The 10977-nt window shown below is 48.1% G+C and overlaps 1 long non-coding RNA gene across 1 annotated transcript in view; it reads left to right on the plus strand.

Annotated features, from left to right (window-relative positions):
* LOC139746101 (uncharacterized) overlaps positions 1 to 10977 on the plus strand; it is a 230226-nt gene that overhangs the window by 78900 nt on the left and 140349 nt on the right. Inside the window, exon 3 of the long non-coding RNA XR_011712063.1 lies at positions 4469 to 4523. This is a non-coding gene — a long non-coding RNA (uncharacterized lncRNA). The remainder of the gene's footprint in view (positions 1 to 4468; positions 4524 to 10977) is intronic.

Here is a 10977-nt window from a genome sequence, read left to right on the forward strand (position 1 = left end):
CGGGACTGGTTTCGCTCCGCTTCACGGAGGACATAACAAAGAAGTCCCAGGGATCCAGCCGACAGATGGCACGGAAATCGCACGGTGTCCAAATTTTCGGGAGTCTTTGGATGCAAATCAGCTGACGTTATGGAATTAAAATAACCCGCATAACCCCGGGACAACTTGGTCTCAGGGCGGGGAGGAGTATCTCTCTCTCTCTCTCTCTCTCTCTCTCTCTCTCTCTCTCTCTCTCTCCATGACCACCGTGATGGTGTCGCAGAGGTGCTGAAAATCGACGAAGAACCCGACGTAATTTAGTCACATTTTTAACCAAAGCCTTTTGGTAAGTGTGACCTTAGAGTGTCACAGCACAGAAAATACGCAGCAGGAGAATAACTGGAAGAATGAGAAGGTAGATACGCCACCTGGTAACGAACAGACCACAGCTGTCAGTGTCTTCACCATGTTTACGCCACCACGTATGCACACACACACACACACCAGCTGCTGACGTCCGAGACGCATTTATCGACCGTTCCTAAAGGAGAGGATGAAGAGCTGGGTTGGCTGTGAGCCGGCCGGCTGACCTGTCCGGGGTTCGAACCCATGCCTAATAGAATAATGGTCTGGAAGGCTTGTTTGTGTGTGCGGAGGCTTGTGTGTGTGTGTGTGTGTGTGTGTGTGTGTGTGTGTGAAATTACCTATTTCTCCTTTATGGGGAGGAAGTTGTATAGTGTGTGTGTGTGTGTGTGTGTGTGAGGTCATCCCTTCAGGAATCAGTGTTTTCTGCCAGCCAGGTAGTTATATATCAGCTGGTAGTTCATCCATTCGCTTCTTGATTATACTCTCTAGCATTTTGCCGACCGCATGTGTTTGTGAGGGGGATTGGGGGAGGGTTGGCTTGACCTGCATGCAGTATAGCACAATTTCACCTTCTTGCCTTCCGTGATTTACCGTCGTTTGCTGGCCCTTTGGCGCAGCGCCTTCTTCCGGTGACCTACTGAACTATATTACGTGACAAGCGTGTGTGTGTGTGTGTGTGTGTGTGTGTGTGTGTGTGTGTGTCTCAGCACATTCTTACATCACTTGTGGACAGAGAGTTTAAGAACCATGAGCTTTATGTGGACCGAGATGTCTTGATGGGAAATATTTTGTGTTTTTTGTATTTTTATGTTCCAAGACTTCTTCCTCATTTAGATTTTTGTTAGTGTTGGGCCGGTACCCATCCACCACTGCCCAAAACACTTCTAAACTCATTTCCTCGCGTATTTCCCCATCCTCTTCCTTTGTACTTCCCTCCACCTCCTGCAGATCCCTTTAACCTGAATATTTTGCACTTCCTCATCGCTGCCATAACCTCGCACAGTCTTCGCCCTTATGAAAATGGAATCCGTGTCTGTGTCCTACAGCCACGCCAGTACATGAGTGTCTGTTCTTTTCCACAATCACAGACAGCCTCGTTTGGATCCAGTGGTCAGTCTGGCGGCCCAGTGGTAAGTCTAACGACCCAGTGGTTAGTCTAACGACCCAGTGGTTAGTCTGACGACCCAGTGGTTAGTCTGACGACCCAGTGGTTAGTCTGACGACCCAGTGTTTAGTCTGACGACCCAGTGTTTAGTCTGACGACCCCGTGGTTAGTCTGACGACCCCGTGGTTAGTCTGATGACCCAGTGATCAGTGAGACGACCCCATGGTCAGTCTGACGACCCAATGGTAATTATGACGACCCAGTGGTTAGTCTGATGACCCAGTGGTTAGTCTGACGACCCAGTGGTCAGTCTGACGACTCATTGGTAAGCATGACGACCCAGTGGTAAGCATGACGACCCAATGGTTAGTCTGTCGACTCAGTGGTCAGTCTGACGACTCACTGGTATGACGACCCAGTGGTTAGTAGGACGACCCAGTGGTTAGTCTGACGACCCAGTGGTCAGTCTGGCGACCCAGTGGTCAGTTGCTGTTTGAGTTCGGTTGTGTCCAGCTGTGATACCTGATCTGTATCTGACAATTACCTCCTCGTGAACTTATGGAAATGTTTTGCAACGTCTCTTTCCTCGTCATCGCTATTCTTTTTTTCTGCTCCCATCCTCTGTGTTCATCTTGAAAACCTCGTGTATTGCTCTCGTACGGCTTCCGAATGGTGGGTTGGCCCGTGACGTGGCCCTGGTATTGTCTCCCTGGCATTCTTTATTGAACCACTCTCTCTCTCTCTCTCTCTCTCTCTCTCTCTCTCTCTCTCTCTCTCTCTCTCTCTCTCTCTCTCTATGACTTTTGTGACTCCTTTATTTCGACGTTCTTTTGTTCTTTCATCTATTGGCAGCCATTGTAGATTTCACAGAAAACCTTTCTATAGCATGTGTGTGTGTGTGTGTGTGTGTGTGTGTGTGTGTGTGTGTGTGTGTCTAATTGCAGTTTGTAATGACTGTGTTTACGGGGAGAATTGAACATGTTGTCCTGTCACTTAACGTTGTATATATACGTACCATGACTCTACTCATATGCATTTATGCACACACACACACACACACACACACACACACACACACACACACACAGCCCAAGCCAGGTACCCAAGGGGAGGATGAACACCCGGGTTGGGTTTAAGGAACCTGCCGACCCAGGAGTTCGAACCCACATGGACCCGAGCCCGGGCGGGCCTGTGTTAACTCATGGTTCGTAACGCCCATATGTGTGTGTGTGTGTGTGTGTGTGTGTGTGTGTGTGTGTGTGCGGGGCTCGGACCCCAGAGCGAGCCATGCGGGGGTGATGCCTTTGTGTTTCCCCCAGGGAGAGCCGACAGGAGGAGTGTTGTTTCCCTGTGAGGATAAGTCTACTCCGGCTTGTTTCCCTCCACCGGGGCGAACACCACCCTCGCCCCACACACACACACACACACACACAAACTCCCATCTTTTTCCTCCTCCCCTTTTTATAGCCAGGAAGGGAGATTTGCAGCAAATGCTTTGGAAGCGTGAGTTTATATTTTTTTTTTCTAACCCTAGGATAGAGGAGAGGATTTTTGTCTCGCTTTCACACTCTCCCCCCCTAAATAGAGTAGAGGATTGTCATATTTTCCCCAGGATAGAGAAGATCCTCCTCTTTCTTTCCGTGGATAGGGTGGAGGATCTCCACCTCTATCTGTGGAGAGTGGAGGAGAACGTGTTGCCACATGACAACAGTTTGGGTGTGGTAGTGATTTGTGTGTGTGTGTGTGTGTGTGTGTGGGTAATTGCGTATATGTGTAATGACTTGTTTCCACTGTACGGGTGAGGGAGTTCTACACTCGTGGGGGCCCTATCACTTGAACTGTTTGTACTACTGTGTCATACTTCCACCGTCTTCATGTCCCCGTTCACACCTTGCATCCATGACTCGCATCTTTTAAAAGTACTCCTTTACGTCCTTTCTGACAAGTCTCTCTCTCTCTCTCTCTCTCTCTCTCTCTCTCTCTCTCTCTCTCTCCCTCTCCCGATTTCATGTTATGGCCTCAGGTTGTTCTGTCCATATGCATCTCTCGGAAGAAATGTACTCTGTCCACCTCATCCACATTGTTATGGTTCCAGTATATCACCTTGCGGCTCGCCGTCCGTGACCTCCGCTCATTTCGGGACGGCTCTCCTCGCATGCATCCTTCAATCCCTTCCACGAAGATGATAATCCGTCCATCGAAGGGCTCTCCCCCCCACTGTTCAAGGCGGGAGATCCAGCACCTTACCCACCCTCCTACGTGGCACGGCGTCAGGTACTTGCAAGGCCGTCTCGACATAAGACGGTCCACCCACCGTCTCTTCGGGTCTAATACAGAGCTCACTCTCTCGTAGAAATCTTACGAGGTTTGGTACACATGCGACCGTCTCCCCTTTATACCTTGTGGTGTCTCGGGTGGCTTCTCGTCTGGAAGAAGTCGTCCACTTGCTTCCAGATCCCCTTTTCCACCACACCCCCTTCTCTTTGGGTCTAATACAGAACTCACTCTCTCGTAGAAATCTACCAGGTTTGTTGCACACACGACCGTCTCCCCTTCATGCCTTGTGGTGTCTCGGGTGGCTTCTCGTCTGGTAGAAGTCGTCCATTTGCTTTCAGATCCCCCCCCCTTTTTTTTTTTCCAGTACCTCACGTACCACGCTGGTGAAGGAGACCTGTGTGTAGTTCAGCGCCTCCTCTTCCCGGTCTCACTTCGTATTGATAGGTATGACGACTACCCCTCGTCCTCTCCCTTGCACTTGTGTATGGTATACATGAGAGTAAGAATATGGTACATGTATACGAGGTTAAGAGACGGGGCAACACGGGTGTAAAACTCTCTTCCCGTAACACACAGAGTACTCACACACACACACACACACACACACACACACACACACTCGGGAGACCCCTCCCACTCAGGTTTAAGGCCAACTTCTGTACTGTGGTTCGTTATTAACATTTAAGATTGTCTTGTTCACCTTCCTGATGCGAGATTAATGCTGGACTCTTTTATCCCCAGGTGAGTCGGGCGTTGTTCATCCCCAGAGGATAGACCAGGCCGGATCCAGGACGCTGTAAGTTGACCCTCTTAGTGTAGGGACTTTTACAAGGGTTTTGTATAAGCACGACAACACGACCCCTTGTCCACGACGGTACGAAGCCATTAAGCACGACAACACGACCCATTAGGGCACGACGGCGCGACCCATTAAGCACGACAACACGACCCTTAGGGCACGACAACACGACCCTTGGCACGGCTAGTGAGAGGGGCGGGGGCTGCAGGGGGGTACACTGTACTCGGGGTCCAAGGATCCAAAAGGGGGGCCCCGGGAATTTCCTGGGATCTCGGAAAATGTTTTCGTATTTTGAAGACCAGCAACATTCACATTTTGTGTGAGTCTGCATAGTTGAAATATTCTTAAAGCACGCGGCTTAAAACCGTAGTGGATAAAAACAGGATGACTAATGGAGAAGGGAAGGGGGCCCGAAAGAAACTTTGTACCCACTGATAAAACTCCTCTCACGGGCCCTGATCCCTAGGGCAGGGAGGTACGACCCCTGAGCGAGCGCGAAGTAGCATCCCCCAGGCATGAAGACCACGCTGTCTTATCCCGAGGATCGTGCCCTCGTACTCAAGAGTCGTACCTCAAGGATCATACCCTCGTACTCAAGAGTCGTACCTGAAGGATCATACCCTCGTCTTCGAGTCGTACCTCAAGGATCGTACCCTCGTCCTCAAGAGTCGTACCTCAAGGATCGTACCCTCGTCCTCAAGAGTCGTACCTCAAGGATCGTACCCTCGTCCTCAAGAGTCGTACCTCAAGGATCATACCCTCATACTCAAGAGTCGTACCTCAAGGATCATACCCTCATACTCAAGAGTCGTACCTCAAGGATCATAACCTCGTCCTCAAGAGTCGTACCTCAAGGATCATACCCTCATACTCAAAAGTCGTACTTTCGTACCCCAAGGATCGTACCCTCGTACTCAAGAGTCGTACTTTCGTAGCCCAAGGGTCGTACCCTCGTACTCAAGGGTCGTACCATCGTACTAATGTGGCTCAACGTAAACACTCTGCATCGTTGTCCTTGGCACATGCCTTATCGAGGTGGCAGTTAGTGGGAGGGAGGGAGGGAAGGAGGGAGGGAAGATGTATATTACAAAAATGGTTTTAATCCGGTAGTGAAGAAACTAAGTACCTCAGTGTTTCGCTTTCTTATGCTCAGGTTACATTAGAGCGTTTTGGCCTTTATTATTTTTTTCGATGTGTTTTACGGCTTTATGATCTGCTCAAGAAACACCCTTGCTGCTGTAAACATTGTGTATTTCGACCCCTAATGGCACCTGGAGGTAATCGGATATCCCGGGAAAAAAAAAAAGAAATAATCGGATACCTGAATTATTCAGTTAACCGAAGGTTAGATAAGAAGTTGTTTACCGGATGCGTTAGTACGGGCGTGGACGTGTGTGTGTGTTTGGGGTGTGTTAGTGTGTTTCTGTGTGTGCGCGCGTACGTGATGTGTGTGTGCGTGCGTGGTGTGTGAGTGGTGTGTGTGTATGTGTGGTGTGTGTGCGCGCGTGGTGTGTGTGTGTGTGTGTGTGTGTGTGTGTGCGTGCGTGTGTGCGCGCGTGGTGTGTGTGTGTTTGTGTGTGTGTGTGTGTGGTGTGTGCGCGCGTGGTGTGTGTGTGCGTGCGTGGTGTGTGTGTGTGCGCGCGCGCGCGCGTGGTGTGTGTGTGTTTGTGTGTGTGTGTGATGTGTGTGTGTGTGCGCGCGCGTGGTGTGTGTGTGTGTGTGTGGGTGATTACCTTATTGTAACATCTGCAGGAAGGGACTTCAACACTCCCCCCCCCATCCCCTGACCCCTCTCCCCAGTCATCACACAGCTGTTTACACTGCTCTGTGATTGTGACATCCTCAGTTACGTACACCACTTACCTGCTGCAGCTTATCTTGGTTCTGTAAAGGTCCTCTCTGATGTCTTCTGTAAAGAAGTTTATGATCATGGCCTCTGGCCATGACATCTGGTCATGGCTTCTGGTCATGGCGTCTGGTCATGGTTTCTGGTCATGGTTTCTGATCATGGCTTCTGGTTATGGCTTCTGATCATGGCGTCTGGTCATGACTTCTGGTTATGGCGTCTGGTCATGGTTTCTGGTCATGGCGTCTGGTCATGGTTTCTGGTTATGGCCTCTGGTCATGGTTTCTGGTCATGGTTTCTGGTCATGGCTTCTGGTCATGGTTTCTGGTCATGGTTTCTGGTTATGGCTTATGGTCATGACCTCTGGTCATGGTTTCTGATCATGGCTTCTGGTCTTGGTTTCTTGTCATGGCGTCTGGTCTTGGTTTCTTGTCATGGCTTCTGATCATGGCGTCTGGTCATGACTTCTGGTCATGGCGTCTGGTCATGGCTTCTTGTCATGGTTTCTGGTCATGGTTTCTGACCATGGCTTCTGGTCATGGCTTCTGGGTTTTCTGTCCTTGTATTTTGAAGGACTGTTCTCTGTCGACGTCATCAGACTGGATTAAAAACCTGAAGAATATGATCAAGTTTCTCCCAACTCTTCTCTTTTTCCTGTTATGGCCTCACGATTTTCTCTGTCGCTGCATTTGAGGAACTGTTCTGTGTCACCGTCATCACACTTGATTAGGAGCTTAAAGGTTATGATCAAGTCTCTCCTGACTTTTCTCTTTTCTATGGGTAGGAAAATGTGTGGTCTCGGGCTTATTTCTGATATAACTGGGCCCACGTATTTCAGGCGCCACCTTTGCTGACCCCTTCCTTTGTTACCTTCTGTGTCAGGTCTTTGTGTATCTTGAAGCACGGTGACCAAGCATGTAGAGGCATATTATGATTTCTGTTCTGATACGTAAGTTGTGAACAGCTTGCTGAACAGTCCCTCACCCAAGAACTGTATGTTATTGTGAGCGTTACCATCAGACACCTGGTTCTCTACAGGTATCTAGTGGTGGTTCTCTACAGGTGTCTAGAGGTGGTTCTCTACAGGTGTCTAGAGGTGGTTCTCTACAGGTGTCTAGAGGTGGTTCTGTACAGGTATTTTGAGGTGGTTCTCTACAGGTTTCTACAGGCGGTTCTCTACAGGTATCTAGAGGTGGTTCTCTACAGGTATCTAGTGGTGGTTCTCTACAGGTGTCCAGAGGTGGTTCTCTAGTAACAGGTCAGTTGTAGTTTCTGGCTGATTAAAGGTTTGGAGGTTTGGAGGCCATGATACTCTAGCACTGCCCCCTTTGGCAGATCTTTGAAGAAAAAAGAAATTGTAATGAAACCATATTAGGATATGCAAAGTATATATATTTCCAAATAGAATCATACAAGTGTGGCACGTTTACGATATATTGGGGTGCTTTCACCATTTCGCACCGTCGTGGCCAAGGGTCGTACCGTCGCGTTCTAGGGTCGTAAAGTCGTCTTAAAGGGTCGTACCGTCGTGTTCATTGGACTGCACTTTGTGTGTGTGTATGTGTGAGAGAGAGAGAGAGAGAGAGAGAGAGAGAGAGAGAGAGAGAGAGAGAGAGAGAGAGAGAGAGAGAGAGAGAGAAATTAACCATTTGTACTGCACGGGGAGAGAGTTCTACGCTCCTGGGGCCTCCATCTCCTTAACACAGTCTCGTACATATGTATGTAAGGCTAGCAACTCATATGGTTAAAGAGCAGTGTGTGAACCGTGTTACCTGACGCCAACGGGTCAATCCTGATTGAAACGCTGGATTGCAACATTGGTAACCAAGGATGCTGGCTGGCGTCTCCTTGCGAGTTGCGAAACCCGACGTAGTGCGAGACGGACGGAAGTATATATATATATATATATATATATATATATATATATAGTGCATATGAACGCGCACATCCATAGCTTAGCAGTAGTGTTTCCGCCCGCTACGCAGGGGTCCCGAGTTCGATCCTGGCTGTTGGAGGTTCGTATGTTTTTTATATATATATATATATATATATATATATATATATATATATACATGGTTAGCAAGTTGTTTGTTCCTGAAAACTACGATCACTATAGCGTACTTCACTTCACCGTTAGATGTGGTGATGTATGTACTGTTGCCTGCCCAGAGTATAGTGATCCGTCTCAAGTGCTGTGGGGAACTGAGTCGTTTAGTTCAGACTATTTAATTCAAAACTGAAAAATAAGTTGTTGGGTATCAGTCTTTTTTTTTTTCTTCCCCCACTGTTCGTCAATTCCAACAATGGACTGAAATGTAAGATTACCGGAAATTCATATTCATGTTGGTAACATTATGCATGTATCAGTGGTTAGATAACACCAGTGTTTACAAGTTTGTTTTTTAGGAGCCATGATGGTATGTGGCCACACGTAGACGATGAATTGAGCATACATACCATACGTGGCCAGGTTTTTCTTTCTGTAGGGTGCCGTGAATTAACTCCTGGTGAGAGCCAACAGATCTTACTGTGAGAGTGTGTGTGTAAATGAACAGCTAACGTGGTATGAAGGGACATTATTATTGTTCTACCAATATCCACTGAGAGCCTGGAAGCCTTACTTAATATTGGAAGACCTCGTCGAAACATTGATGTTCTTCTGCAATGTGGAACAGCCACGAGATGTACTCGCATTAAGTACAGATCTTGTTTAGGTGATGGTGAATGTTTATGTTACATTCCTGGTAAGTGTTGTCGACAAATATTTATTAGTCCAGCAGGGAAGTAATTCGGAAAGAGACTTTGTTTTGATAGTAGATAAAGTCTAGTGCAGTTTTGATGACTTTGCAGCATTTTTCACGTATATAAGAGATCATAATCAATCAGTTTTGACCGGGAAATGGCTAGTGTTGTATTTAGGTGTGTGCATGTCAGGTTAACAGACTGATTGTGGAATCGTATTTGATTAGGAAGCCAAAAATACTTTAATCGCTTTACGTTCGAACGTATAGACTGGATGATGTGTTGATAGATTCGGTCTGTTTTTTGTCACGTGTAAAAACGAGATTGAATACATGATGAGGTCTGGTGTTGAGCACCGCGTCCCTCATGTGTTGGTGGGTCAGGTGTGTGTATAACCTTTATCCTCATGTGTTGGTGGGTCAGGTGTGTGTGTAACCTTTATCCTCATGTGTTGGTGGGTCAGGTGTGTGTATAACCTTTATCCTCATGTGTTGGTGGGTCAGGTGTGTGTATAACCTTTATCCTCATGTGTTGGTGGGTCAGGTAAGGTGTCTTGTCCCTCCTCCATCTGTGTGTATATCTTCGTGTAATATTCTCTTGTTATTCTCCTCATGAAGAAGTCCTGGAAAACATACGAAATCTTTTGTGAATGTTATTTCATTTTTCAGTTATATACGGTAGAGGATTCGTACCTAGTCTTACCGCGAGGCTGGCCATATATATATATATATATATATATATATATATATATATATATATACTGGTAGCCACAGGGAAAATGTGTAAGCTAACCACAGGTAAGGGTCAGGGAACCGACGTTTAACTCATGTGTGCTCATGGGAGTGTCCTGCACCCCTCACCTCTTCCTCTGTGTCTTCATCTTCCGCACTGGCACACAGCTTTTCAACACTTTCCTACCTCTTTCCGTTCGTCCACTCCTCCTCCTCCTCTTCCTCCTTCCCATTCCCCTCCTTCTTTTCCTCCTAATTCCCCTTCTCCCCCTCCTCCTCTTCCCCCTGCAGTACCTCCGCCCATTCCCCGTGTGTAAGTGGGCCCATGTTAGCCTAATAGAGTCGCTAATGACTTGCTTTTCGAGTCATTACTAAGCATGTTTGGTGAGAGGGATTGGGGTCGGGATGGGGGAACGTGTGCAGCCCTGGAGTGGGGTAGGCGGAACGTATGAAGGGTTAGAGTGGATAGGAGGAACGCACGCAGGGTTGGAGTGGGATTAGAGGTGGGAACGTGTGCAGGAGTTAGAGAGGAGGGGTGAGAGGAGGGGAGGAACGTGTGCAGGAGTTAGGGAGGATGGGTGAGAGGAGGGGAGGAACGTGTGCGAGGCAAGAGTAGGGGGGAGAACGTGTGCGGATGCTCCGGCAACGAGGCTTAGGGAGGGATGATATCCGTTCAGCCGAGCAAGAGAGGAAGCGATGGTTGTGTTCGCCCGGGTGAAGGGAGGCGATCACTCGGCGCCAGGGCAAAAATTTCCCACGTTGGTTAAAAAGACACCCTGAGTCGAAGGGCAGGTAGGGCCGAGGTAGCATTGCATACGTACCTCGCACGGAGGGAGTAACTGGCAGAGTAAAGGTTGCACAGAGGGAGTAACTGGCAGAGTAAAGGTTGCACAGAGGGAGTAACTGGCGGATTGAACTTTATACAGAGGGAGTAACTGGCCGATTGAACTTTATACAGAGGGAGTAACTGGCAGATTGTGCTGGATACAGAGGGAGTAACTGGCAGATTGTGCTGGATACAGAGGGAGTAACTGGCAGATTGAACTAAATACAGAGGGAGTAACTGGCAAATGGAACTTTATACAGAGGGAGTAACTGGCAGATGGAACTTTATACAGAGGGAGTAACTGGC

The sequence above is a fragment of the Panulirus ornatus genome, chromosome 64 (genome assembly GCF_036320965.1).
Source record: "Panulirus ornatus isolate Po-2019 chromosome 64, ASM3632096v1, whole genome shotgun sequence".
NCBI classification, from domain to species: Eukaryota; Metazoa; Arthropoda; class Malacostraca; order Decapoda; family Palinuridae; genus Panulirus; species Panulirus ornatus.